This window comes from Jaculus jaculus, chromosome 9 (genome assembly GCF_020740685.1).
Source record: "Jaculus jaculus isolate mJacJac1 chromosome 9, mJacJac1.mat.Y.cur, whole genome shotgun sequence".
Taxonomy (NCBI): Eukaryota; Metazoa; Chordata; class Mammalia; order Rodentia; family Dipodidae; genus Jaculus; species Jaculus jaculus.
Window position 1 is genome coordinate 63,350,248 of NC_059110.1, and position 11,242 is coordinate 63,361,489.

Below are 11,242 nucleotides of genomic sequence, written 5' to 3' on the forward strand. Positions count from 1 at the left end.
TGTGTGAAGAACTCCTCTCTGGCTTTAGCTTGCTCTGAGCATTTGACTCTAAACTCTGGGAGCACAGTGCTCTGTTTTCAATCCTCTTATAATTCTAGTACTAAGCACAAGGTCTTATGCAAATAGAAACAAAGATGACAGTGGCACAAATTAGTAAGAACAGGTAACAATTGCTGGGTATTTTCTGAATGCCCCAGTCATTTCTTTGCTGTTTCATGGCTTCTACAGTTCTAGCCCATGTCTAGAAGCCTCACTGTTCCCAGCCTTCTGGGGGTCCTGCAGCTGTCCTGAAGAGGAAGTTGCCTGGGCAAATTCTGTGAAAATAACACAGGGCCTTGGGCCAGGCCATCAGTTGCATCTCTAAAGGTTGTGTCAGGATCCCCCTTCTGGGAGCTCTCCCTGGCTTTCCCTACCCTAGCACACCACTTCAGGTTGGGGTCCAGAGGCACTGCCCCCCATGCTTTCCTGCTCTGGTGGGGAAGACAGATGACAAAGGTCTGCTTTTATCTGGGTCTGGATATACCAGGTCCCAGTCCCTGCCTTTCCTTCTCCTATATCTTTTCTTTCCTTTTATTTCCTTTCACCCCCTTTTTCTTTTCTGTTTTCACTTCATCCTATTTTTCTTTAGTCCTTCTCTTTTATACCCTCCCTGACAATGGCCCTGATCTATAAAGGATTTGAGGTCACTACTCCTTCTCAAAAACATCCAGACTGCTGGTGTCCAGACTGGCCCAGGTCTGTCATGGGGATGGCCAAAGCACACTAATTGGCCTGTTGGGGTCATTGGCACTGAATATCCTAGCAAGGCAATAGGGGGGTAAAATTAAGTCCCAAGACCCTATTTCACATTTCACTATGTGAGTCCAAGACTAGAACCAAGGTTAGTCAGTGGAGATGAAGTCACCGCCCCACAGCAGTTGAATGAGGAAAGCAGAGAGACACATAGGGAGCACTGTGTTAGAAGTCAGGAGAGGGAAGGAACTCCTGTTTGGTTGGCCCAGTTCTGGTATCAGGTACACCACAAATATTTGTTGTGTGAATGCATGAAGAATAGACTGATGTCCTGGATGACTGTCTCATTCACACTTGTCCCTTCAGCTCACTGAGCATCATGGGAAAATGGGAAGGAACCTTCTGGTCAACCCTGTCCCCTTAAGGCAGCTATGAAAGTGGTAAAGTTGCAGTGCCACCAGCTCCCTGGGATGGTGATGTCACATCCTGAGGTGATCCCTGGGTGTTGCTGGTGGGTGTCTAGGTGATGACAGCAGGTGACCTGGTAGGGTAGCAGATAGGCCTGTGGAGTCTGCAGGATTTGTATTAAAGTTGTAGCACAGTGCTGGGAACATGGCTCAGTGGATAACATGCTTGCTATGTAAGTGCATTTTCCTAACTTCAGATCCCTAGAACCCACGTAAAGCTAGGCACAGTAGCACAAGCATCTGTAATTCCAGTGTGTGCCTTTGACATGACAGGAGAATCCTTGAAGCTTGTGGGCCAGCTAGCATTGTGAAGGAAGCAAGAGCAATAGAGATCCTGACTTGATGTAGGAGATCGAGGAAGATGAGGAGGTTGTACTCTGATCTCCACAAGTGCAATGGCACACATACCTGTATGTACCTGCAAATGATAAAAAGAGGAGGTGTCACAAAAATTTACTAAGGACACCCAAGTAAATCCTGTCTACTCTTTTCCCCCTTCTCCATCACCAGGCTTTTTACTGCTGTGACCCTCATGGGCAGGTGTGACAGGACTGCATGAAGCTTGCTTCTTTATGATAAGTCATAGACACTGCTTTCTCCAGAGGGGTTAGGCTAAAATCAAATGCAGCCCAAAGACATTGGACTAACAGTAGGTTCTAGGGAACTTGTAGGCTGCTGCCCCTCCTGTCAGGACACAAGGCACTGTGGAGATGACTCAGCTCTGGACTCATGCCAATTCAGCCCTACAATCTCCAAATTAGCCCTACAATCTCCAAGCTGTGTGACCTTGGGCCAGTCACTTTCTAAATCTGACCCTCAGTAAACTTATCTGCTGGAAGCCAGTGCCTTTCTTGAAATGCTGCTGTAAGAGTCCAAAGAAGATGAACAACAAGCCTGACAGGAGAAGGTGCTGGGTGAATGGTGGGTGACCTGCTTGGATTGACTCATGAGGCAATTGGAACCTATCCACATGCAAGTTCTCCCCTCCTCTGCCTCTTTTCTGGCCCAGGCTTGGACAGATGGTGGGAACTGAGGAAGGCAGCTCCATGCTTCTGGTCTATTTTGAGAAGCCTCCTGTTTCCTTTCCTGCCTGGGTGGTCATGGGTCTTTACTTACAGGATGGACTCAACCCAACCTTACCCTTACTTTACCCCTCAGCCTTTATCTTTCCTTCATTGTGGTGTTAAAACCATATCCTGGCTCCTACATCAGGCACTCCAACTTTGCCCAGCCAAAGTAGACACCCAGAGGCAATTTGGGCTGGGAGACTAGTTGGTTATCTCAATATAGAGAGATAGGAACTGGTGCCATGGCATTGATTCAGCCCTATCCCCTCCTGGGAGGAGGCTCTTTGTTCTCAGCTGTGGGGTACCCTGTAACCAGGTAATATTTAGAAATATGAGGTGAAGGTATCAGGTGTGTAGGGGGAGCCATCTGCATTCCACATACTTTGCTTCAGAGCTGTTTAGATTCTGCAGAGAAACAAGGCCACCCAGAATGCTGGCCCAACCAGGAGGTCAGGCAGTGCCCTGGTGTATAGCCTGGCTTGTTTCAATTCCTGGCCAGCATGGGAATCAGAAGCCCTGTAAATTGCCAGTTAACATGACAGAAACCTGGGAGCCCCTCTTTGCTTGTCTGCTTCCAAAGTTCTTCCCCATAATAGCCAGTGTGCCCCTTGTTCATAATGCATCTGTGACGTTTTGTTCTCTGTGCCTCAATTTTCTCACCTGTAAAGGAAAGAAAAGGACCCAAGTTTTGGGTCTCTGGCAAAGAGATACTGTGTTAATACAGGTAAAGAGTTGAAGTACTGCATTGCTACCCTAGTTTAAAAAAAATTATTTATGGAGAGAGAGGGAGAGACAGAGATAATGTTTGTGCCAGGGCCTCCTGTAAATGAGCATCAGATGTATGTGTCACTTTGTGCATCTGGCCTTACCTGGGTACTGGGGAAATGAACCTGGAGCAGCAAGTCAATTCCCCATCCCTGCTTGCTATCTTAGTTTGTGCCCACTGTGACAACTTTCCTTAGACTAGGGAATTAATTTTTCTTGGTTCTCAAGTCTGGGAAATCCAAGATCAGGATACAGACAGATTCAAAGTCTGGGGAGGGTTTGCTCTCTGGTTCCTGGTTGCTGCATCTTCTAAAAGGGGAAAATACTGTGTCATCTCATGGCAAAAGTGATAGAAGGGAAAAGGTCTAAGATGCTCTGATGCTCAAGTTCTGCTGTCAGCTTGATCAGATTAGGAATCCACAGACATTCCTCTTGAGTAGGTCTCTGAGTTTGCTTCTAGGAAAGATCTACTGAAGGAAAAAGTCCTTCCTCCAAAGTGAGCCCTTCCTCCAGAGTGGATGCTCTTGTGATGGTAGGCTGTATGTAAAGAAGCCTTGAGAGGAAACAATTCCTTTTTACTACCTGGCTGGTGAGTGCCTTCATTTGTACATATGTCAATCCTGTTTGACTAACCTTTGTTGCCTTCTAATGTGGACTGAAGATCAGTGGCTCTCCAAGAAGCCCTCAGTAATGGACTGGTACTGCTGTGGTATCCAGCCATATGGCCTGAACAGCTACAGGGTTCCTTGGCTCTCAAGCCTGCAGATTGATATTGTTGAACTGCCATATGCTAATCCAATAAATTCATTTTAATACTAATGCATTCTATTTGTTATAGTCCTTTAGAGGACCCTAGATACTATTATCAAATACCTGACAAGAAGTAACTTGAAAGAGGAAAAGATTTACTTGATTTATTTTGGCTTGCTGTTTGAGGGGATACAGTCTATCATGTCCAGGAAGGTTTGCTATTAGGTGGCTCCAAGGTGGTAAGAATATGCAGGGACTCCTCACATAATGTCTTGGTGGAACAGGAAGCAGAGGACAGGCAGGAGCTGGTGCTGACTTATAAAACCAGTTATCTACTTCCTTCAAAGAGGCTCCACCTACCAAAGGTTCCATGAGCTTCTAAAACAGCAGTATCAGCTGAGAACCAGGTGTTCAAACACATGAGGAAAGAGAACAATTAAAGGAGGAAAATTTTACTTTAGCTTCCAGTTCCAGAGATTTCAGTGCATAATCTTTACCTCCATTGTTTTTGGGGCATGGTGAAGCAGAGGATAATGGTGGGTAAACTAAAAGGGACAAAGCTGGTCACCTCATGGCAGTCACGAAGCTTACATAGAGGAAGTTACTGAGGGCCAAGTATAACCTAAGAAGCCATGCCCTAATAACTGACTTCCTCCAGCTAGACTCCACCCCTAAAGTTTTTGTCATTTCTCACAATGGTTTGTTGCAGAAATTTGGTTCCGAGTCAGTGAGAAAAATGAAGCATCACTTGAAGAGAGTTGGAGAAATCAAAAAATTTGTTATGCATGGGCTATAATGAGTTCACATCCACATTCCTCTAGGAAACCATTCTAGTGGGTCTATGGCTTTTATAAGGCTGTTTGGTAGGTAGTCTGACATTATCTTGGGTCTTTACATTATTGGTGGGCAAGTTTCTAAGTCTATGGAGTAGTAACATAGTCACAAAATTCTTTGTCAATAAGCAAGTTCCAAAGGTCAGGTGAAGTTTTACCCATAGTTTGATTTTAAAAGATATTCCGCTGACTCAGGTCAGGATGTAACTTGTCAGGTTATGATAAGGGTATGGCTTCAAGGTTGTTTATTGTCAATATATATGTCAATGTATCTTCTTTCCAGCATAGAAACTGAGGTGTTTGCAAAATACTGTTTAGCACAGCATGGGGAGAGGTGCTTCAGTTTGGTTAAAATCTCCACTATAGGGCTGGAGAGATGGCACAGAGGTCAAAGGTATTTGCCTGCAAGGTCCGAAAGCATGAGTTTGATTCCCTAGTGCCCACATAAAGCCAGATGCACAAAGTAGAACATGTATCTTAAAGTTTTTTTGAAGTGGAAAGATAATCTGGCATCTCATTCTCTCTCTTTCTCTTTGTAAATAAATCAAAATAAAAGTAAAGTTTCAGGGCTGGAGAGTTGGCTTAGCAGTTAAGCGCTTGCCTGTGAAGCCTAAGGACCCCAGTTCGAGGCTCGATTCCCTAGGACCCACGTTGGCCAGATGCACAAGGGGGCGCACATGTCTGGAGTTCGTTTGCAGTGGTTGGAAGCCCTGGTGCGCTCATTCTCTCTCTTGCTCTCTGCCTCTCTCTCTCTCTCTCTCTGTCGCTCTCAAATAAATAAATAAAAATAAATTAAAAAAATAATAAAGGCATGTGCCACCAGGCCTGGCCAATTTAAAAAATAATTTTTCATCACAAGCTGAAGATCAAATATTCAAAACATAAGCCTGTAGAGGACAGTTCATACTCAAATAATAATATTCGTCTTCAGACCTCCAAAGGCTCAGGGCCATCTCATATACAAACTTCATTTAGTTCATTTCCAAGGTCCCTGAAATCTTGACCAGCCCAAAGCTGTTAAAAAGTCCAAGTCCAAAATCTCTTTGAGAGTTAAGGTCAACTCTTAGTTGTGAATCTGAAAAATCAAAAATAAAGGTACATATTTAGGGATACAATGGCAGAGTAAATATTCCCATTCCAAAAAAGAGGAATAGCTGATTGGGGTGGTGCATACTGGTATGATATTGCGGAAGAGGCAGAGGCAGGCAGATCAGGAGTATGAGGCAGCCAAAAAGGAAGAATAAAAGAGTAATGAGGAAGGATCAGACCAAAGCAAGACAGAAACCTAGCAGGGCAGACAGTAAGTCCTACAGTTCCATGTCAGACACCAGGGTAACAAGGTGTCTGTTGCAGTCAGGTTTGCATTACTGGTAGAAATCACCCAACCAAGAGCAGCTTGTGGGAGGAACAAAAGGTTTATTTTGGCTTACAGGCTTGACGGGGAAGCTCCATGGTGGCTGAAAATGATAGCATGAGCAGAGGGTGGACATCACCCCCTGGCCAACATAAGTTGGACAACAAAAACAGGACAGTCTGCCAAGCACTGGCATGGGGACACTGGCAATAACACCCATAAGCCTGACCCCACCAATACACCACCTCCAGGAGGCTTTAATTTCCAATTGCCATCAGCAGATCATCATTCAGAATACCTAAGTTTATGGGGCACCTTAGTCAAGCCACCACATTCTATTCCTGGCCCCCCTAAACTGACATCCATCCATTATACAAAATTCAATGCATTCAGTTCAACTTTAAAAGTCCTTATAGTTTTTACCAATCCTAAGGATGTTCAAACATCCCCATAGTCCAACATCTTTTAACTGAGACATAATACCAAAATATCCCCCCCCCCAAGCCCATAATGGCACAGAATGAATACTCACACTACAAAAGATGAAACTGGGAATAGCAAAGAAATATTCAACCAATACAAGATTTAAACAGGGCAAGCATCAAACTCTGTAGCTTCAAGTCCCACAACTTTAGTCAATGACAAATCTACAAGTCTGATAATTCTAACCAGCAACAAGTCTCTGGAGTTCCAATTCCACCCCTCCAGCTAGGCTGCTTAAAGTCCTGGAAATTTCATCCAGGGCTGGCAGCTTTTTTTAGCAGCCATCATGTGGTCCCAGCATCTCCACTGGGTCTCCCTGCAATTCATGGTTCATCCTCATGGCCCCATGGGGTCTTCATGCAGGCATACAGCAAACCTGCTTCACACTGCCCATGGCCATTTCCAAAACACAAGACCCCATTGAAAACTCCATGAGCCTCTCTTTCCTGCATTTCCTATACTCCATAATACCAGGCAGGGTGCCAAGTTTTTAATCCAGGGGGGAATAAAGCAGACTGTGAAGAACAGGACACTCCTTGAGCACTAAGGCCCCTCCAAAAGAGCCTACATTCTTCCTGTTGCCCCAGGGCAGGTCAGCTGGCCCAATCTCAAAGGTTGTAATCTCTCAATTGCAGCTGAACAGGCAGCAGTTCATCCAAAGATTTGTCTTTCTGTGCCATATTCCTCTGCTCACACCAGTTCATTTCTACACACAGCAAACCTGCACAACCTCTCAGGACATGGGCATAATAGCAAGCTTCTCACAAAAACTGCTAGCCTAGTCCAATCAAAGCTTTTTCTCACCCTCATAAGCCAAACTTTACAGTCCACAGTTCTTACTGCATTCAGGTCATTCAACACTGACCAGAATAGTCCATCAAGCTGTCCTTTCAGCACTACAAGGCATCTTTTAGGCCAAGGTTTCAAATATTTCCACATTCCTCTTGAAAATCAGCTCCAAAAGGCCTAAGCTACACTGTCAGCTGTCTAGTAGCAATCCCACTCTTTGGTACCAACCTTACTGTTGCAAACAGGTTTGCATTGCTCATAGAAATCACCCAACCAAGAGCAGTTTGTAGGAAAAAGAGGTTTATTTTGGCTTATAGGCTCAAGGGGAAGCTCCACGATGGCAGGGGAAAACGATGGCATGAGAAGAGGGTGTACATCACTCCCTGGCCCACATAAGATGGGCAATAGCAACAGGAGAGTGTGCCAAACACTGGCATGGAGAAACTGGCTATAACTCTCATAAGCTTGCCCCCAACAATACACTGCCTCCAGGAGGCTTTAGTTTCCAATTGTCATCAGCTGGGGAGACTAGCATTCAGAATACCAAAGCTTATGGGGGACCCGAATCAAACCACCACAGTGTCATATGTGAACTCCAAAACACTTGGGGCCACTCTCCCTATAGCCATAGTTGGCAGTAGCACACATACCCTATCTCCTGAACTAGCTCTGCTTACACCCTGAGGCTTTCTTCAGCAAATGTTTTATGGCTCTAACATCTCTAACATCCAAGGGTCTCCATTTCATCTTGGGCTTTGTCCCACTCCTTAACCTTCCACCCTCTTAAGGATTGCCTGCGGACTCCAACTTTGTTACACACTTCCTGTTTCTCTCCAAGACATTCCTTTGAAATTTGGGTGAAAGCCTTGAGGACTCCACAACTCTTACATCTGGTATGCCTACAAAACCAGATTCATGTACAGTACTGCAATGCCTGCAAACCAGCTTGAGCAGTAGCTAGACCCCCTTGGACCACAGTTGTGTCAGCCTCTGAGTTCTCTGGGTGGCTAGACTTAGTGATGTTAATCCAGGGGAAATGACTTCCTAGGTGCTCTTACAGGAACAGGGTACACTACCTGGCTGTTTTTTTTACAAGAGAAAATCTTTTCAAATGAGTTTTTCATACCCTTGATCCTGTGGTGGGTAGGGTCATGCCAATTCCTAAGACACCCTGGAAGCATCTCTCTTACTATCTAATGTACTTGGGCTTCTTTTTAATTTCTGCTCACTTCTGAAACCATGGCTTCCTTAGCACTAACTTTACATTGTATATTCTGACCAAATTAGAAGTATATCTTTCTGCTCTATGTTTCATTCTTGATTCTCATTGTTAACCTAGCTAAAAACATAATGCAATAACACACATCAACCTGAGTGCTGAACTGCCTTGAAATTTCCTCTGAAAGATTAATTAGTCTATTACTTTATTTTTATTCATTTTTTAAAAAATATACATATTATTAACTAGTTTTGTATTCAGCAAATACAGTCAGTTTGGTACCATTATTAGGCTCATCCATGACTTACCCCCTCCCCTTGGCCCCTCCTTGTTGAGGCATATGGGTCATGCATTGTGGAGTTAGGCCTCAGTTATGGTTAGGATAAATGCATATCATGACCCAACATGTGACTCTGACATTCTTTCCACTCCCTCTTCTACAAAATTTCCCTGAGCCATGTTGGATTCATTTTTGGTCTGCTTCAATGATGAGATTTTGGGGACCTCTGGGTCTCTGGCTGTCTGGTTTGGTAGGAGTTGATTTTTCTCTGTGTTGATCTCCTTCACCCTTGTGCTGGTATCCAGTTCACTAGGAAAACAGCACTCTTGCTTGTTTTCTTAGTTTCAGCCAGAGCCCTTTTGAGGTATTATGGGGTGGCTCTCTCCTTAGGATCTACATCTATCTGAAAAATAGAAGCAGATTCTCCAACGGAGAGTAGGTTAGCAACAGGACAAATGAGATAACCCTTACTTTTTTTTTAATAGAGAATTTAACAGGTGTAGGCCCTCGTGTAGCCCACAATTGATGGTAGCTTGATAATGGTGAGTGGGCTTATGTTTGGATATGGTTCTGACTTGTTTCCCAAATCCAGCTATGGGTCTCATACCACTGAGGGGATCAGTTAGCTGAATCAACAGCAGTTGGCTCCACACCATGGATGTGTGCCACTATTACACTTGTGTGGGCATCACAACAGGTTATTTGCTCCTAAGTAGGTTAGATGCTTGAATAGATATTGGTCATTTTCCCCCAGTCGCCCATGTAGCACCTTCTGGCACTAGACACACTGTCTGGGGACTTACTCTCTTCCAGCTTCCAGTCATGCCATTCCATTTTATGTGTCGGCCACATACAGTGTCTAACCTTTGGTGGGTCATCAAGTACTCTGACATAAATCTGTCTTTCTTTTAGGAAACATTGTATCTCTGAACAAAAGCTCATTGTGGATGATAGCCCCATGCTGGTACTGGGAGTTACAGGTCAGTGCCCACTAAGAAAACGAAGAAAAAGATAACTAATATACAAGAATTAGAGAGAAGAGAGAGAGAGGGAGAGAGAAAGGGAGGGGGATAGAGAGGGAGGGAAGATGTAGAAGATTAAGGTTGGTTATCATCATACCCTCTCCAGTGTCTTGTGGCTCAGGTGTTCCCTCTAAGGGCCTGGTGAAGGTTCAGCCATTTGGTCTGCCTTTTAGGAAGTAGAATTTTATGGTACCATTGCTGTTTGGGTCTGGATTTGTGATTCCCACCCCTTCGATGCCCTCTCCTCCCTCCCCACCCATCCTATTGTCTAGTCCACAAGATGCTTGCTGGGTATGTAGGGTATCTTGGGTAGATTCAGGTTGGGTGCTATAGATGAGTGAGACTATCTGGCGATTTTTTTCCTGTGATTGGGTAAGTTCATTAAGAATGATCTGTTCCAGGATCAACCAGTTTCCCTCAAATTTCATTGTGTCATTTTTTCTTACTGCTGTATAGAATTCCATTGGGTAGATATACCACATCGTAGTTACCCATTCTTCTAGTGATGGACATCTGGGTTGATTCCAGCTTTTAGCTATTATGAATTAAGCCACTACAAACATGTTTGACCAAATCTCTCTGGCTTGTGGTTTGAAGGTTTCAGGGTCGATGCTCAGTAAGGGAATAACTGAGTCCGTTGGTATCTCTATAGTCAGCTTTTTCAGGAGTCTCCATATTGCTTTCCAAGGTGGTTGTACCATCCTACATTCCCACTAACAGTGGATGAGTGTTCCTACTTCTCCACATCCTCACCAGCATTTATTTTCATTTGATTTTTTGATGCTTGCTATCCTTATTGGGGTAAGGTGGAACCTCATAGTTGTTTTAATTTGCATTTCCCTGATGAGAAGGGATGATGAACATTTTCTTAAGTGTGTGTTTGCCATTTGTATTTCTTCCTGTGTAAACTGCCTGTTCAGCTCCTTGCCCCATTTTGTGAGTGGGGTGTTTGACTTTTTACTGTTTAGATTTTTGTGTTCTTTGTAGATTCTAGAGATTAGGCCTCTGTCAGTTGGATAACCCACAGATATTTTCTCCCATTCTGTGGTAATCTATTGCCTTTGCTTATTGTATGCTTGTCTGTAAAGAAACTCTTCAGCTTCATGAGATCCCATTGGTTGAGTGAGTGTTTAAGATCGTGAGCTTCTGGGGTTTTGTTCAGGAAGCATTTTTCCATTTCTATATCATGGAAGGTACTTCCTAAATATTCTCCCAGTACTAGTTGAGTTTCTGGTCTTATATTGAGGTCTTTGATCCATTTGGACATGAGTGTAGCGCATGGTGAAATGTGTGGATCAAGTTTCAGTTTCCTACATATGGTTATCCAGTTTGTCCAGCACCATTTGTTGAAGATGCTGTCTTTTTCCCAGCCTATACTGTTAGGGCCTTTGCTGAATACCAAGTAGCTACAGTTGCTTGACCCAAAATCCGGGTCCTTAAGTCTATTCAATTGGTCTATACTGTTTTTGTGCCAGTTCCAT